General features: G+C 38.7%; 1 protein-coding gene across 1 annotated transcript in view; it reads left to right on the forward strand.

Moving 5' to 3' along the window:
* The window catches only part of MARCHF3 (membrane associated ring-CH-type finger 3), a 137642-nt gene that overhangs the window by 61456 nt on the left and 59455 nt on the right, over positions 1–16731 (forward strand). The gene's annotated exons all lie outside the window — the stretch shown is intronic.

Genomic DNA, 16731 nt, shown 5'->3' on the forward strand with positions numbered 1-16731 from the left:
ACACCAAATCATCTGCAAAAGCTCTTAACTTATAAGTTTATTTTTAAATCTTTACTACCACAATCCTCTCATCTTGTCTTATATCTCTAGTCTGTATTTCAAGAATCCCAACATAAACAATAGAGGAGACAGTGAGCATCCCTGTCTTGTTCCTTTTTGTATCTCACAGGGTTTTGTTAGATCTCCAATAACAATTATTTGTGCTTTCTGTGAAGTGTAACTCAATGTTACCCATTTTATAAAGTTCTCTCCAAAATTCATATCTTCCAAAACCTTGAACAAGAAAGCCCAGTTCAAATTGTCAAAGGCCTTCTCTAAGAAGATCTTGGTTTTCATTATGTTGCTCCAAATATTCCAAAATGTCCAACACATTTCTAACATTATTAAGGTACTCTGATTTTGATGAGTAGCTTTCAGGGCTTATAATTGAGGTATCTTGGATAAAAGCCAATAACTGCTGAGGTAAATTGAAAAACATTAAGATGTGCTCCTTTGGCTTTTGACTCAACTGACACTGAATAGAATTGTTTCACAGTTGTTTCTGTGTCTTGTGGTCTGGTTTGTGGACAGCCTAGCACTTGGATAAGATGAAACATGACCAGTTTCTTCATGGGGACTTCAGTATATTCCATGGCAAATGGATGAAAAGGGAATACAAGAATTCCTACTTAGAAATATAATGAGGACAGGATCACCTTTTTGATAATTTTCTCTGAATCGTCCAGGATTTAGTAGATTAACATTCTAGTTTCCAACAACTCCTGGACCACTGTAGAGATGTTTGTGCTAGGTGAGTGATTTAAGGATTTTTAAACATTGCAGTCCTTTGTGCTTTATAATAATTTACAGGTCGCTAAACTGAATGTCTGAATACGAAGACACACACAAAGAGGGAAAGTATAACTACCATTTAATTTCATATTCTGCAGGAGTGGGCTTCATCAGCAGAGAATAGCAACTGCTACCGCAATCTCTTATAACTTCTCAGCTCTTACTGTAATATTGTGCTTGGTAAAGATAAATAGCTAGAAACAGATTTGTTTTAAATACTTAATTCAGAAATGTTGCTGTGAACATTTAAAATCTCCCTTAAATCAAGCTTCTTGATGATTTCATGCACATAGCTATGTAGCTTTCTTAACAAAAATATAAAAAATGGTACTGCTTTGTTCTGAGACTTTTAGTTTCTTTCTTTGTTTTTTTAATTTCCCATTCTAGTCTACAATGCTGATATTTTCTGGGAGTTTCCCATGAAATACTGATCAGGTCCTTTAACCTCGGTGGTTAAGCTATGCTGTAAGGTTCCAACCATAGAAGCATTTATTTTGATAGATAAAACTTAGCTAGCAAATAAAAAGACCTTAGATTAATTGTGGACATGTAAGCGGTAACACAGTTCTAATCACGAAATGGTCTTTAATAACAATCATTGCTAACATTTCCAAAAATGACACAGCATTCAATCAAGGAACTTTTTCTTTATGATTCTGAATTTTTTTTAAAAAGATGTATTTTTCTACTGTTGGCTGATTGCCTCTTCACATTATTAGGGCTTTTCCAGAAGCAGTGGCTTATCTGGCTGTGTTCCTTCCCTTGAATCAACCACTTGGCATTGCTTCAATAAGTATGTCCAGAAGTGACCTGCTATTTTTAATGTGGGGTTAAAACCCTTTGTTCCAATATCTAATCAAGTGATTCTCATCCCAGCAAGCATAACTCTTTCAATTTTGACTGAATTGTTGCATTATTGATAAATGCCTGAAGCTTCACTTGGAAGGATTTATAGGCCCCTCACTAACATACTTGCTTCCATTTTAAATTCTGGCATTAAGATCCCTTACACTGTTTTTACCTTCTGTTTTATTTGTATATTCTTTGTCATTGTGCAGGGATATACTTCTTATACCTCTGTATGTTGCTTGAGTAAAACTGTTTCCAAGGTTACTCTTTTTGCCCCAATATGGTTTGTGTTGCACATCCCTTGACAACAATTGAGTAGAGGAACACAATCAGGGAACCTCCGGATATTTGGAGCTTTAATTCCTATCACCTACAACAATTATGCCCACCTGCAAGAGTGAGAGCGGTAGTTCAACATATCTGTAGGACTACTGAACTGGAGTTAATGAAGTCCTAAGAGCAATAAGCGTGAACTTTTAGAGACCTCAGTAATATGCAAATGGTTAGTTAAGATGCTGTAACAATGTTGAGAGTGCCATTAAAAAATAATTCCTCATTTTCTGATGATCACTTCTGTGTTACTTGTTGGAAGACAGTTGATAATGCAGTGTTGGTCCATCAAGGGCGTCTCAACCGGAAATGAAGTCTGGATGTGGTAAAATATGCTTAAAGTTTCTGAAATTAGAACTTATCCAGAAGTACTCAAAAATCAATGACTTAAGAACAGGTTGTTCTTGTCATTCTATAGCTTAAAAGGGAAAATTTGCTACCATTTAAGCCACCACCTACATTCCACTTGTCTGAGTATTACAATCATCCACAGAAACCCTTTATCATCCCCTTGTCTTCAGACACGTAGAATGTGATGAAAAAGAAACAGGACCTTTTTGATGGTGGCATCCCCAAGGAGATGTTTGTATCAGTTTTGGGGGTTAGATGAAGACATATTTATTTGCTTTTGGTGCTTTCCCCTATATTAATGTTTTAAAGATTTAAACCTGTGCTTTAAGTTTGGTCCTGAAATGAAATAGAAACTAATGTAGATGCTTGGATGTGATCATATTATCCGGTCCCAGGTAAGAGTTTTGCTGATCTTATTTTGGATTAGATAAAGTTTTTGATAGGGTTGCAATAATCCACCTGAGTGTTGCCAGGGACTGGATAACTATATCAAGAACTATCCAGATCAGGTCACATTTGATAGTTTGTTTATTTATTTATTTATTAAATTTCTTTGCCACCCATCTCACATACAATGATATACTAGCCTAATCTAAGTATGATGTTGATTCATGAATCTATATATTTGTTTTTGATATTTTTTTAATTGTTGTCAGCTTTTAGGATAAATTTTGTGATTAAAGAACAGAGTAGTAAATGCTTGTAAAAGTTTTTCACAAGCAGCAACATATACCCTGGATAGGGCTGTCAGGGCCAATCTTTGAATTAGAAAAGAGGGTTAGGGTTAGAATTCCTATACTGCACTTTTAATCACCTGTTTCTAATGAAAGTCCATTTTCATCCTTAATCTTATAAGAGTTTAAATATGATCCTGATGTCTGTGACATTTTGTTTCATTAAGTTTCCTGCAAACTTTGTAGAAAATACTTTGTATAATCCCCCAAAATAAGTTATTTTTCACTTAGGACATAGTTGACCTTTTGAAATCATTCCTATACAGGTAGTCCTCAACTTATGACCACAATTGGGACCAGAATTTTGGTCACTAAGCAATGCAGTCGTAAAGCAAGATGTCACATGACTGCATTGCTGAACAACTGCAATCCCAGCAATTCCCCTTGCCATCGTTAAGCGAATGTTACCAGTCGTTAGCCAAGGATCCACCCCAATCCAAGCCATTCCAGGTTTGGTCCCCCCAGCCCCAGCCTCAGTAAGGTAATGGACTGCCTCCAACCCCCCCACCTGCCTATCTCCCCCCCATCTCTGCCCTTCTGGCTGCCCTGCACCCTGCCTTGTGGGGCAGCAAGCAGCCTGAGAACCATGAGGCCCCTGAGCAGCAGTGTGCATTGTGCTGTGAAAAAAAAAAAAGCCAGAAGCCCAGCTCAGCCTGGCCCAGGAGACCAGTGCAAAGGGGCGTTTTGGCATGCTGCTGCTCAGGTTGCTTTTGTTTTCTTTTTCTTTTTTTCTCATAGCTGAAGCCTAGCCCAGCCTGGCCAAGCAGCCAGGCTGGGCAGACCTCATCAGCAGCAGGAGCAAGAAGCCGGCGAAGGTCAGCTGGGGCAGTGGAGCGCAGGGCAGCAGGGGAGCAAAAGGGCATAGATGGTGGGAGATAGGTGGGTGGGGGAGTTGAAGCACCCCTGAAATCATAAGTACAGGCAGGCTGCTAAGTGCCTAAATTTTGATCATGTGACCACAGGGGTGCTGCAATGGCCATACCTTCGGGTACCGGTTGTAACTCACTTTCTTCAGCACGTTTGTAACTTCAAACGGTCGCAAACAAATGGTCGTAAGTCGAGGACTACCTGTAACTCATTAGTGAACTTGGAAAGAGAGAGCTGGCACACATGCACAGTTTTCAATTCAGGTGCCAGATACATTTTTATTCTTGCATCAATAAAGCAGATCTCTGGCATCCCAGTCCAGAGTCTAGTTGAGCAATGCTCATCTCAGAATACTTCTTTTGAGAGAATGAAATGATTGGCTCTTGGTAAGAATTTTATAGCTATACCCTCTTCCTTTTCTGAAAGGAGACAAAATAAAGCTGAGTGAGACATAATATTAAGGGATACTTCTCTTGTTATCAATTTCACATACAGAAGCACTCCCTCTAAAGTTTGATAGAAATAGTCGTGCAATCTATTCCCATTTTTTTTTTTAAAAAAAACAAGCTGATGGATGAGTAGAATACATCTAGATGCTGAACTGCAGTCATATTGTTGACACTTCATTTTCAAGGACAGGGTGGAGGTGAGAGAAGGTTAGCTGAAAATGTTATTGGTAGAATGTTATTGGTAGAAAATGCTTGGAAGCAAAGGTATAAAGGCATCAAAGAAAGGCCACTGGTTTGTTCATAAGAAGTGGGCCTGGAAAAAATGCCTCACTCAGAATATTGTTGTGATTTATGACTCTGGTGGAATTATGGTTGCAATAGAGTCAACCATTCACCCACTTTCTTGACCATAGCATATTGAAAAGAGATCTTCAGTTTGGTTTAAATCTGATATTTATATCAACACCAATGCGATAGTAAAATGAAAGATAAATTTGGTCTATGTCACTATGGTATGTATTCACAAATTATTCCAGCCCATCACATTTTCTGTGGATAACCAAAACACACGCACTTACTGCTGTATGCCGATATCCATAAGGATATTTTGTATGTATCATATATGCAACTTCCCTTAATAAATGTAGTTTGCCTACATTTTCCACAATATCTTTTTTGGTGTTTATATTTGCACAATATATATGATTTGATTTCCATTTTTGAAACAGAGATTCGTGGTTTCTATATGTTAGAGTTATTGTACATGAGATGAGCAGCAGAGAAATTTAATAAATAAATAAATGTCAGCTCTGTGTAATGAAGGAGTACATACCATCAGATCACACTATCTGACTTCCAAGGAAATCTGTGATGTATTTCCTATAAATTGCAAGAGAATTTTCATGATTGAAGACTACTTACAATACTATGTAGAGAATAATTTTGTAGTTATAAAAGTAGCACATGTCCATGAAGAGCTATTTGATTGTCCAATGTCCGAGGTATCTGCCGGCTCTGAACATGAGAATCAGTTCCCATACTTAACATGTGGGAGTTTGACAGTATCAAATTACAAGTGTTTGAGCACACAATGTGGCAGAATCTAGTCTTCTACTATTAAAAGAAAAATTAATTGGTGATCAACAACTAGTGAATGGGATATTGCACAATGATTTTGCCTGTCAAGATTGTCAAAGGTATGTGGCCTTATGAAAGAACCAGAAGCCCAAAACTAGCTTGTAGTAGCTCATCTATCTCATCATTCAAAAACACTTTGATTTCTGCTTGCCTCAGTGGTTATAGGTAGTGGAGGGGATGAAGACATATGAGAGAAATATGAGGTACTAAAGTGTTGTGGTGTTTTAATCCAGCACAGATACAAGACTGGTATTGACATGGACTAAGTCACTATGAATGCATGTTTCTCCCTCCTCCCATAAGATAACAGACATACATTTTTTAAAGATTTGTCTTCAGCCTTAAGTCAGCCTGTTGAATAGATGGTGTGATGGGATTCTGTAGTGTTCTCTCTGGGTGGCCTTAGGCAAGCTGCTAATTCCCCATCCCTACAGGATTACTGCAATCTTGTATATAAAATTCTCTGAACATTTAAAATGTGCTGTAAAACGCCAAGTAGCACTAGTAGAAGAGAATGTAACTCGGAGCTGTGTTCTTCTATAATGTATAATTTGCTTTTACGATGCAAATTAATAACTTACATTTAAGCCACTGAATAGAATTCTGTAGTTTTCCATTGAAATTCATAAGCCATTTACTTCAGAGTAAAGCAGTTAATGTTCATTAAGCTGCTCTGGGATGAATACTTGGAACTTCCTTTGTCCCCAGTGCTGTAATAGTAACCATGATTGACAGAAGTATTTATGCCCATTGGCTCTCTTTTTCATGGCTGTAGTAACACGCACACACACACAGTGGCAAACATGCTCTGCATTTCTCACATTAAAACTTTGTTTGCTCATGACGGATGCTTTGCAAATCTGAGTGAGCTGAAAAGCAGCACAGCAGTAGTACTGTTCCAAGTCCATGACATGGTAGGCATTTGGTTTTCTAAGTGCCAAAGAGAAACACAACAGTGTTGGCTAGCAGCAAACAATATATATGAAAGATTTCAGTTCACACGTTTCAATCTGGAGGGCATACTATAAAAATGAAAAGGGAAAGTTTTCAGGACTTCCCTCTGCTAGCTTAGCAAATGTATAGACAATTTATTCTGACAGTTGCCAGTGTTTTTTCTCTTCCTTGTTTGGCATGGAGAGAAGAATAAAAATACTTAGTATCCCAGGATATCAGTCTCAGGTTTTCAAAGGACTTCACATATAGAAATCTTGTTATCCTTGCAATAATAGCAAAGGAGACCTGTATTAGCCCATATTGCAGATGGATAACTGAGAGATTGTGATGCACTATCGCACGGTCTGTTTTAGGGATATAGGAAGGTTACATGTGTTCTCCATGCAAAGTCACAGGAAACTGCTGTGATTTCTTAGCAGTCCTGGCCAGAAGGAGCTCCAGGAGTAACAGAATGGGGGCTCATGAGCTGCGTGGAGTTTGGGGCCACAAGTTGCCTTCTCCTGTTGTAAGGTCTCCTTGCAAGGCTGTGACAGCTGGTTAGCAGCTGGGCCAACTTCCTGATTTCTGGATGTTAATCATTGTGCAATTCTAAGAATTTTAGAGAGAGATGCGTGGAAATTAAGTGAATGTGCAGCACTACTGACCTTCATCTTTGCAAAATAAAAAGAAAGATCAGGAGTTTGTCCAGCAGTCTCTCTCAGGCGTTTATTTTAACTCAGAACATTGTCATGACATACCGTGTATGTCAGGGGTAATATTCATTGAGTTGAACTTTCATTGTATTTGTGACTATTGTAAGTTTCTGAGAATAGTGCATTAAACATCTCAGGAAGATTATATTATCAAAATGGCATACAGTCTAAGTCAAGGGCACTTGGAAAGTTGGCCATGTGGTTCACCTCACCCAAATCATTAAGCCATGGAAGGAAATGCCCTCTTTCAACCCTGACAGTTGATTTACCTTAGATGGCTATGGACCTTTTTTATTGTGTAAGCACTGGTGTATTAATTGCTAGCGGTAGTTGTATCGTGTCTATGGACAAGGGAAGTAGCAAGAGCATGACTTTGTACTATAGCTGTTGTTCAATAGTTGCATCAAAAAAATGCAACTAAATATCTTGCAACATTTGTTCTAGTTATATTACTAATTGCTCTGGTCTGAATCTTGACATGCTTTTCATATATGCATGTTTTTTTCCTCCAACACATCTGAGCTCACATTTGATTTTTTAATTGGGGGAGTTGAGCCCAGTACTACAAGAAGGGATAATATCCTTATTAATCCCTAATATGTGTCCCTATTTATAGAGCTTCATAGTAAATATAATTGAGGTTTTTGAAAGGTATAAAGAAGAAGCAAGGGAGCTCAGTGGCCAGAGTCAGGAATTATGAAGCAATGCAGTGTAGCTTTATTATAAATTTACAATACAAATGCAGTTTCTTTATAAAGGGGGAGGGAATAAACACTGTGATAATTACAGTAAATGTAGAAGAAAAACTAAGAGGAGAAAGTAGGATAATTTAAGTTGTTCAAGGAGAAAATCTTTACATTAATTGTCACTAATCCCACAGCCCCAATTCCACAGAAATAAATAAATAAATAAAATGAGCTGAAGTTGCACAGAGGAAGTGCTCATTTTAAAGGCTCATGGGAGTGAAAGAGCTTTAATAGCAGTTTGCCCAACCACACTACTCAGTCTGGGGCTGTACTTGCATCTCATCAATTACCACGAAGAATATAACTGACTAACGAAGTCTCGCTCATACTTGACCAAAAAGGAGGAGGAGGGAAGGGCTAGCTAAAATCAGGTTAGGGTTTCTGTCCAAACCATTTACAGGAACCCAAGCTTTAGGAGTGAAGATTAGAAATGAATGCCAAACAGTTAACAATCATACAGTATAGATGAGCTACTTGAAGACCTCTTCATGGGGTCCTTCAACTGGGTAGTCCTTCAGATAAAGACTTAATTTAACTAGAAATTCTTCCTTTGGAAAGGAAGACTTGTGAATGCTAGTAAATTATACAGTGTTTTTAAGATTGGATAAAACCCTATTTTCCCTCTTCTGGTGAGAACTGGGGACCCCTCCAAATTTGGAGGGCATGTTGGATGCAAAGGGGGGGGGTGACCCCTCCTTCCTTATCTGGAGATACAAGCAATTCCACTAAGGGAAATAGTGCACAGGATTTTTTTTTTAATCCATTCAATTGTGTCTGATTCTCAGAGACTGTCTGGACAAGTCCCTGCAGTTTTCTTGGCAAGGTTTTTCGGAAGTGGTTTGCCATTGCCTTCTTCCCAGGGCTGAGAGAGAGTGACTGGCCCAAGGTCACCCAGCTGGCTTTGTGCGTAAGGCGGGACTAGAACACACGGCCTCCCAGTTTCTAGCCTGATGCCTTAACCCCTACACCAGCCTGGCTCTCCTGCACAGGATTTTACTAATTTCATTTTTCTTTTTCATTTTTTTTATTGAGCTATGGCTAACAAACATTATCAAGTAGCTAACTTTACCCATTTCAATGAATTCTAAACATGATGACAGTGAACTTCATGTGTACAGTTTCAGTTGTGGGGAAAAAATAGAACAGAAAATGTTTTCCTGTTAATACTTTAATGAATAAATATCAGATGATTAGTTTTTAGCACACGTTACTGAATGGCAAGAGAAATAGGGACAAGCAATGGGGCATTATCAAAATAAGGTATTCTAAAAAGAAGGACTTACCACACAAATTTTTTTCTAAATCTAATTAATTTTATGAATGTAATGTCTGGAAATATTCTTGCAAGTCTATGTATATTTTCTTGGACTAAAGACTTTTAGTTTAAGAGTCTGACACATGAAGGGAAGGCTGTTAAAATAGGACTTTAGGGTAGAAATTAATGCTAGTATATCATTCTTATTCAGTCTCTTTTTGTTCCTTGAAGATTTCTAACCATTATTTTCATGTACTTATAAGTTCATTTGATTGTCTTTGCACTCTCACTGTTGCCCCCCAAATAGAATTCTTACAAGAAATCCAAACTGTATATCAGTACATATAAGAAAAGTGTATGTTCTTCTTATGAACACTCAATAATAAAAATAAAAAATAGAGATTATGGATAAGGAAAAAAGTGGAAGAGAAATTAAAATCAAATTCATTACACATAGATTTGTGCATATAAAATATATGGACAAAAATACACATTGTACATTTTTAAATTATTTATTAAATTTTCTTTCCCTTCCTCTGTAGATAGAGCAGAAACAGGGTTCAGGTCCATCTAGTCCAGCAATCTCTGTCACAAAATAGCCAACTGGATTCATTTCGGAAGTTTACAAGTCTGGACTAGAGGATGATGGTTCCTTTCCAATGTCACTTCTCAGCTATCATTATGTAAGACATGTTGCCATTCAGGAGATAGTAAACACTTATCAATAGCTATTGAGTAGTTATTGTAGTAGTAGTAGTTATAGCCTTTCCAATGTCACTTCTCAGCTATCATTATATAAGACATGTGTCCTAACTGCCAGGAAACACGCTGAGACAAAGAACAGGTCTCTAGTGTTTTATTGCTGCTACATAACAGGAAAATCCTAACAAACTGAAGAAGCGTGGGAAAAACCCAGACATATAAACCCCAAAGGTTAAGGCGGTCCCGATCTGTGTCTCTTTGAATGGCTACCTAATTCCTCAGTGCTACGCATGCGCTTTACAGCCTGGATGGGAGCCCCCTGCTCGCCATCCTTACTCATGACAACATGTTGCCATTCAGGAGATAGTAAACACTCATCAATAGCTGGTGAAAGGTCCCCTGGGCAAGCACCGAGTCATGTCTGACCCTTTGGGGGGATGCCGCTTTTGTAACGTTTTCTTGGCAGACTATAGCGGGGTGGTTTGCCATTGCCTTCCCCAGTCATCATCAATACTATTGAATAGTTATTGAGTAGTTATTGTAGTAGTAGTAGTAGTAGTTATAGCCTAAGCTTCCATGAACCTGTCCAATCTCATCTAAAACCACCCCAGTTATCTGCCATTACCTCAACTGCTAACACAGATTCCTCAGTTATACTTACACACTATATAAAAAAGATAAATTACTCCAAAATATCTCATTTAGTGTTAGTAGATGGCCTGAGCTCCAATACTATATCTGTAAGAGAAACACCTCTCTCTCTCTCTCTCTCTCTCTCTCCCTCTCCCTCTCATTATCTATGCCAGGCATGATTATATGTACCTTGTCATATCTCTCATCATCTTCCTTTGTTCCCAGTTAATGAGCCCCAATTGCTGTAGTCATTCATCCTAGGGAAGCTGTTCCAGCCTCCTAATCATTTTCATTCAACTTCTTTGAACTTTTCCAGCTGTGTGGGGATCAGAACTGTACACAGGACTGCCTAGTGTTGTATTATCTTAGATTTATATAAGGGCATTATTATATCACCCCTCCCATTTCAACCCTCTTCCTAATGATTTCAGGAATGGAGTTGTTGTTGTTTTTAAACAGAGGCTGTCTACTGGGTTGACATTTTCATAAAGGTGTCCACTGTGAATCCAGAGTCCCTTTTCTGGTCAGTCACTGCCAGCTCAAATCCCATTAATGTTTAGGTGAGGTCTGCATTTGTTCTGCCAACATGCGTTATTTTACACTTGTTTGTATTGAACTGTTTTTGCTATTGAAGCCCATTCCCATAAGTTGAAGAGATCCCATTGGAAGTCTTAACAACTCCTTTTAATTTTACGTCCCTGAACAGTTTGGTATCATCAGCCAATATGGCAAATTCTTAGTCCCCTTCATGGAAGGAAAGCCTTGCAGTGGCCGGTGTGAGCTCTTCCTTCCCCTCGTTTTCTCCCCTGGGACTTTAAGACAGCCCAAAAGCAACACACCTGGTTTCCGATTGCAAAAGAGAGCCCCAGAGTGTGGGGTTGGGGGAAGAGTTGCATTGTGTGGGAAAGCAGAAGGGAGGAACTTCCCCCTCAACAGGCCACTGAAGATAAAGGAGGAGCAGGCTGGACTCCATCCCTCCAGCAGCAGACAAGCTGAGAGGAGAAGCAGAGCCCGGCAGCTTCACTGCCCCAGCAGCCACGCTGAGAAGTGCCAGCCAGCCAGCACACCTGCCCGCCCTTTGTGGATCCCTTCCTTTTCCCACCCAGCCCAGGCTGAGAAAGGGCCAAGCCAAGCAGCAGTTTGGAGCAGGGGCTGAGAGCAGCAGAAGCCAACCTGAGGGGGCTAAGTGGTGGCCAGAGACTTGGATATCAGCTCAGGCAACAAAAGAGGACAGAATTGTTATTGACTGTTTAGGAATAAGATATAGACATAGATGTTAGTATAAGTATAGGATAGGACAGCATAGGCTTAGTAATAAGATAGGAAATAAGTAAGTGATGATGATGATGATGATGATTGAAAGCCTCCCTGGGGAAACACAGGGAAGATAAAATCAGTCGTTTGCTGGTCTGTTGTTGTTCAGTCATTAAGTCGTGTCCGACTCTTTGTGACCCCATGGACCACAGCACGCCAGGCCTTCCTGTCTTCCACTGTCTCCCGGAATTTACTCAGATTCATGTTCATTGCATTGGTGATGCTATTTAACCATCTCATCCTCTGCTGTCCGTTTCTCCTTTTGCCTTCAGTCTTTCCTAGCATCAGGTCTTTTCCAGTGAGTCCTCTCTTTGCATTAGGTAGCCAAAGTATTTGAGCTTCAGCTTCAGTATCTGTCCTTCCAATGAACAGTCAGGGTTGATTTCCTGTAGGATTGACTGATTTGACCTGCTTGCAGTCCAAGGGACTCTTAAGATTCTTCTCCAGCACCACAGTTTGAAAGCATCAATTCTTCGGCACTCAGCCTTCCTTATGGTCCATCTCTCACAGCCATACATCACTACTGGGAAAACCATAGCTTTGATTATAGGGACCTGTATACAGACCTGCTGGTCTGTACCATTCCCCAAAGAAGCCCCTCACAAGCTATAATACCAGAGCATCTACACAAGCTAAAAAACAGCAGTCCCAACACTGGTCCCTGAAGACTCCACTTTGCACATCTCACTAGTGTGAGAACACCTACCTGTCTTCCAGAACACAGCACATAATACCCCAATCTTTTATCTTTACAACAATATTAAATATGGGAGCATGAGATAAAGACTGGTCCCTAATCACCAAGCAACCTTTACGGCTAAGCACGAATTTTAATGGATACACCCAACTCTGTAAAGCCTTTATGGCACACTAGCTTTTATGAATCTTATATGCAATTGACGTCTCAGTATATACAGAAATGGCAGTTTTCTTTCATTTAGATTTAAAGTAATGTGTTCCTTGAGGGAAATTGAGTGCCCAAATGATCCGTTTGGAGAAGTCACAGATAAAATATTGGATATATAACCATGACTCTTTGAACAATGTAACTGGGTTTCTCCTATACTCTGCACAATTATTGCTGAAAAGTGATTTTTGGAAGACTAGCAGTGCATACAAATAAAGGAGGATAAAGATTTAAATTGGGTCAAAAAGATTATATTTGAATAGAGATTTGGAAGGAAGATGTGAACAATGCAAGAATGCCAAGATAAAATATATTAGCTGCTTCTGCATAGCATTTAGGAAGACAAAAAAAAATCAACCTCGTGGTTGATTTCAGCAATGCAATGATGTGACGTTTTGTGCAGCACTCTTACGAAGTGGTAAAATCAGCCAAATGCCCAGGTGAAAGACTGTTTCTTCCAGTGTCCAAGAGCTGCACAGCGAATCCCTTGTCACCTTCTCATTTGGCTTTTGTAGCCATACTAATATGTAACACCCAGACTAGTCTTTCATTTTAGCCTGTGAATGTGAAAGTCAAACTGAGGTCAGGTTTGGAAGAAAAGATTGGCTATGGTAAATCAATGTGACATAGGATCAAATCAAGCCTTCCTTTTTTGGAAATGCACTTGAAATGAAGGATATTTCATCTGTCTGTAGATAGGTTACAGGCTTGATCGAGTTTCTTAAGACTTTTTTGCTTACTGGGAAATTTAGGAACATGTCCTCCCAATTCCTTTCTCAGGTTCAGCTACCCAGCTGTTATATTACTTTGCGGCTCCTCCAGCAAAAACAGAGGCTTGCCAAGATTCATGATTCAGTGGAAGCTGCTGAGGTTAAGAGATAGCAGCTTACTTCAAGGTGGAAATGACTTGCTGTGAAATACAAAGGAACTAGAGCTGTTTATCCAAACATTACCACTTCCCATTGTAATAAACAGGCAAGAATAAAATTTCCCTGCCAAATAACATAAAAGTTACTGAGTAGGTTGGCTGCAGCTCAACACAGAGGCTGGATACCCACACTGTGCTGTGTCATAATGCAGAGATATTTTTCATTTGGGCTTAGCACATTGTGCGAGTCAAGCCATTGAGAGCCGTTGAGTTTTGTTATTTATGATTTATGGTTTAATATGATGTAATCCTAGCTAATTGTGGTTTATTCAGTAAATCATAGTTATGTAAACTATGCTAATGCAATGTGTGTGTATAACTATGTATAGTTATATAACTATGTATTATTTTATTTCTTTTTACAATAGAATCAAAAGATAACAGAACATTTCCAGAGGAAGGTTTTATGATGCAGTTAGTTGCCCCATTCATGAATTGTTACACATTCTGAATCTCATGGTTTTCAGTTTCTGTTTCTTATGTTTTCCTTCTACTTTTTCTGTCTTTCATGACCAATAGGAAACAGGTATTTGCAATAGGAAACAGGTATTTACAAGGAATACCTTGATAACTGGGGAAGGCAATGGCAAACAACCCCTCTCTATAGTCTGCCAAGAAAATGTCGCAAAAGCGGCGTCCCCCCAAAGGGTCAAACATGACTCGGTGCTTGCATAGGGGACCTTTCACCTTTCACATTTGCAAGGAAGCATATGTATCCATTTGACAGAGCACTAGAAAATTCCATGCTTAGTCTCTGGCCAGGAGCTTTTTCCAAGTACTTATGCATTCAGCCTCTCATACTTTTCTCCCAGCACATCCCCTCTGAGACTCTGTTCATAAAGGGCTAGTGCAAATGGTTTCCAGTGCCTATTTCTTACCAATTCCAAGCACCTGTTTATTCAGAGGATATAGGGGCACACATTTTTAATGACCAAGCTAGTCAGAAAGCTTATTCCCTGTTTATAGTATAACTCAGCAATAAACTGTGGATGTAATGAAATGGTATTGTAGCAAATGGATTTCATTTTCAGTTTTTAAAAGGCAAAAAATGGTCTTCAGTAGAGGACGGCTTGCAAATGAAATTAAGATGTATTGAACAGTGTGGTGATTCATGGAAGTGCACTGAAAGTTTTTAAGTGTACAGTGTGTAAATAAATTGAGAAACAGTAACACAACCGTACCGCTTTATCTAAAACTCACCATTAATTTTTCATTCTGGGAGTCAGGGATTTTTTTTTTTTACGGTAGAGGCAAGTTATGTATAGATTTTTTTTTAAAGGACATGAAGTTCTGTGCAGTTCCTTTTAGACCAGTTGAGCTTAAAATATCTTTCTCTTTGGAAAATAGAGCATGGGTAACATGAAGCAAAACAAGAGCAAGCTGAGTTGCTTTTCTATATTGGTGAAATCCAGAAGAGCTATATATTGTAAAAGATTATTGTAAAATCTAATCAGATTACAAATCAGATGCCAAGTGGTATCGGAAAAGGATATATTCCTGTTGCTTTTATTACAAAATATGTAAGGATTGACTGCTGAATGTTTTAGAGGTACTATAGATTCAGTGTACTATTGATAGTATATTGATACTATCAAGAATATGTAGTATCAAATTACTATGAGAATAACTTGGGTGTGTTTATTAATTTGTTATTTATTTGTCAAATTTATATAGCCACCCATCTCACAAAACAAGTGACTCTGGGCAGCTTTTTTTAGTTTTGTTTTGTATGGAATGGGGAAATACACCATAATAGGAAAAAAATATTCCAGTCCTTATAAAATTATATCAGCCTCTAATGGATTCCAGCAATGCACCAGCCTCTAGCAAGAATTTTATTACTAGTATGCTTCAGCAGGTAGTAGCCCTTAGCTGACCTTGTCTGCACTCAGACACTAATTAGGACCAGGCCTAGTTAGTATTTGCATGGGAGATCTCCACGAACACTAGATCTGTAAACTAGGCTGGGAAGTTAAAAAAAACATCCCAGGAGAAGGTGACAGTGATCCACTTAAATTGTTGTGAAGAAAATTTCTTGGACATGCCTGTGAAGTCACCAGGAGCCAAGCTTGACTCAAAGGAGACTTTATTTACTTTCCTATGCTTCTGACTTTCACATGCATGATTTAAATAAACTTAAATGATGGATAGATATAGCCCAGTGCTTTGTTTGCCCTTTTCCCTGGAAAAAAGGCACTCTTCCCCCCACTCCCACCAAGCTGGTGTAGTAGCAGTCATTCTGGGAAAGCTAATTAAATTATCTCACCAGTTTGACTTCTAGCAGTCTACCATGATAGTATATAATGAGATCGCCCATTACATATTACCTAAATTACAAATCTGCCCACTGGTTTAACAGGTTACTGATCGTTGAATAGTAGTATTGATTACTACAGACTACCACCAAAGGGGTAAATCTCCAGATGCTTACTTTTAAAAAAAATGAGCAGAGATGAACAGTTGACCCAAAATTTATTCTGGAATAATTAATTGATTCAGATTTTAAAAGAAATTTTTACAGACAGTTCAAGCAACTGAAATCCACAGTAACTGCAGAAATCTGTTAAAGCTAAGATACAAAGGTACCTTGGGGTACAAATGACTTTCTTGTCATGGGACATACTGCTCTAAAATTATAGTCTTTATTTTGTCTCTGTGTATTTCAGAAGCTGATGTTGGTTTTGGAAGCTGTGCTTGGCTTGTGGATGTTGAATGTTAACTCGCTAGACTGAAGCAATTGTATATGATGACGCAACAAGGTTTAAGATATGGCTATTTGGTGCTGTCATAGTAGCTCTGTGGGCTAATACTGGAGCTGTCTGGGAAAAATCGGTAGCAATATGAAGATATGTGTAATAGTTTTTCAAAAAGACATTTGTTGTTTCCTAAATAGAGACCAATAGCGTGTAGTAGTAAAGGAATTGGACTAGGACTTGGGAGACCCAGGTTCAAATCCACCTTCAACCAGGGGAGGACACTGGGAAGCTGGACCAGTCACTTCCTTACAGCCCAACCTGTCTTTCAGGTTATTGTAGTGGGGAAAAAAAAATCA

This window comes from Candoia aspera, chromosome 2 (genome assembly GCF_035149785.1).
Source record: "Candoia aspera isolate rCanAsp1 chromosome 2, rCanAsp1.hap2, whole genome shotgun sequence".
NCBI lineage: Eukaryota > Metazoa > Chordata > Lepidosauria > Squamata > Boidae > Candoia > Candoia aspera.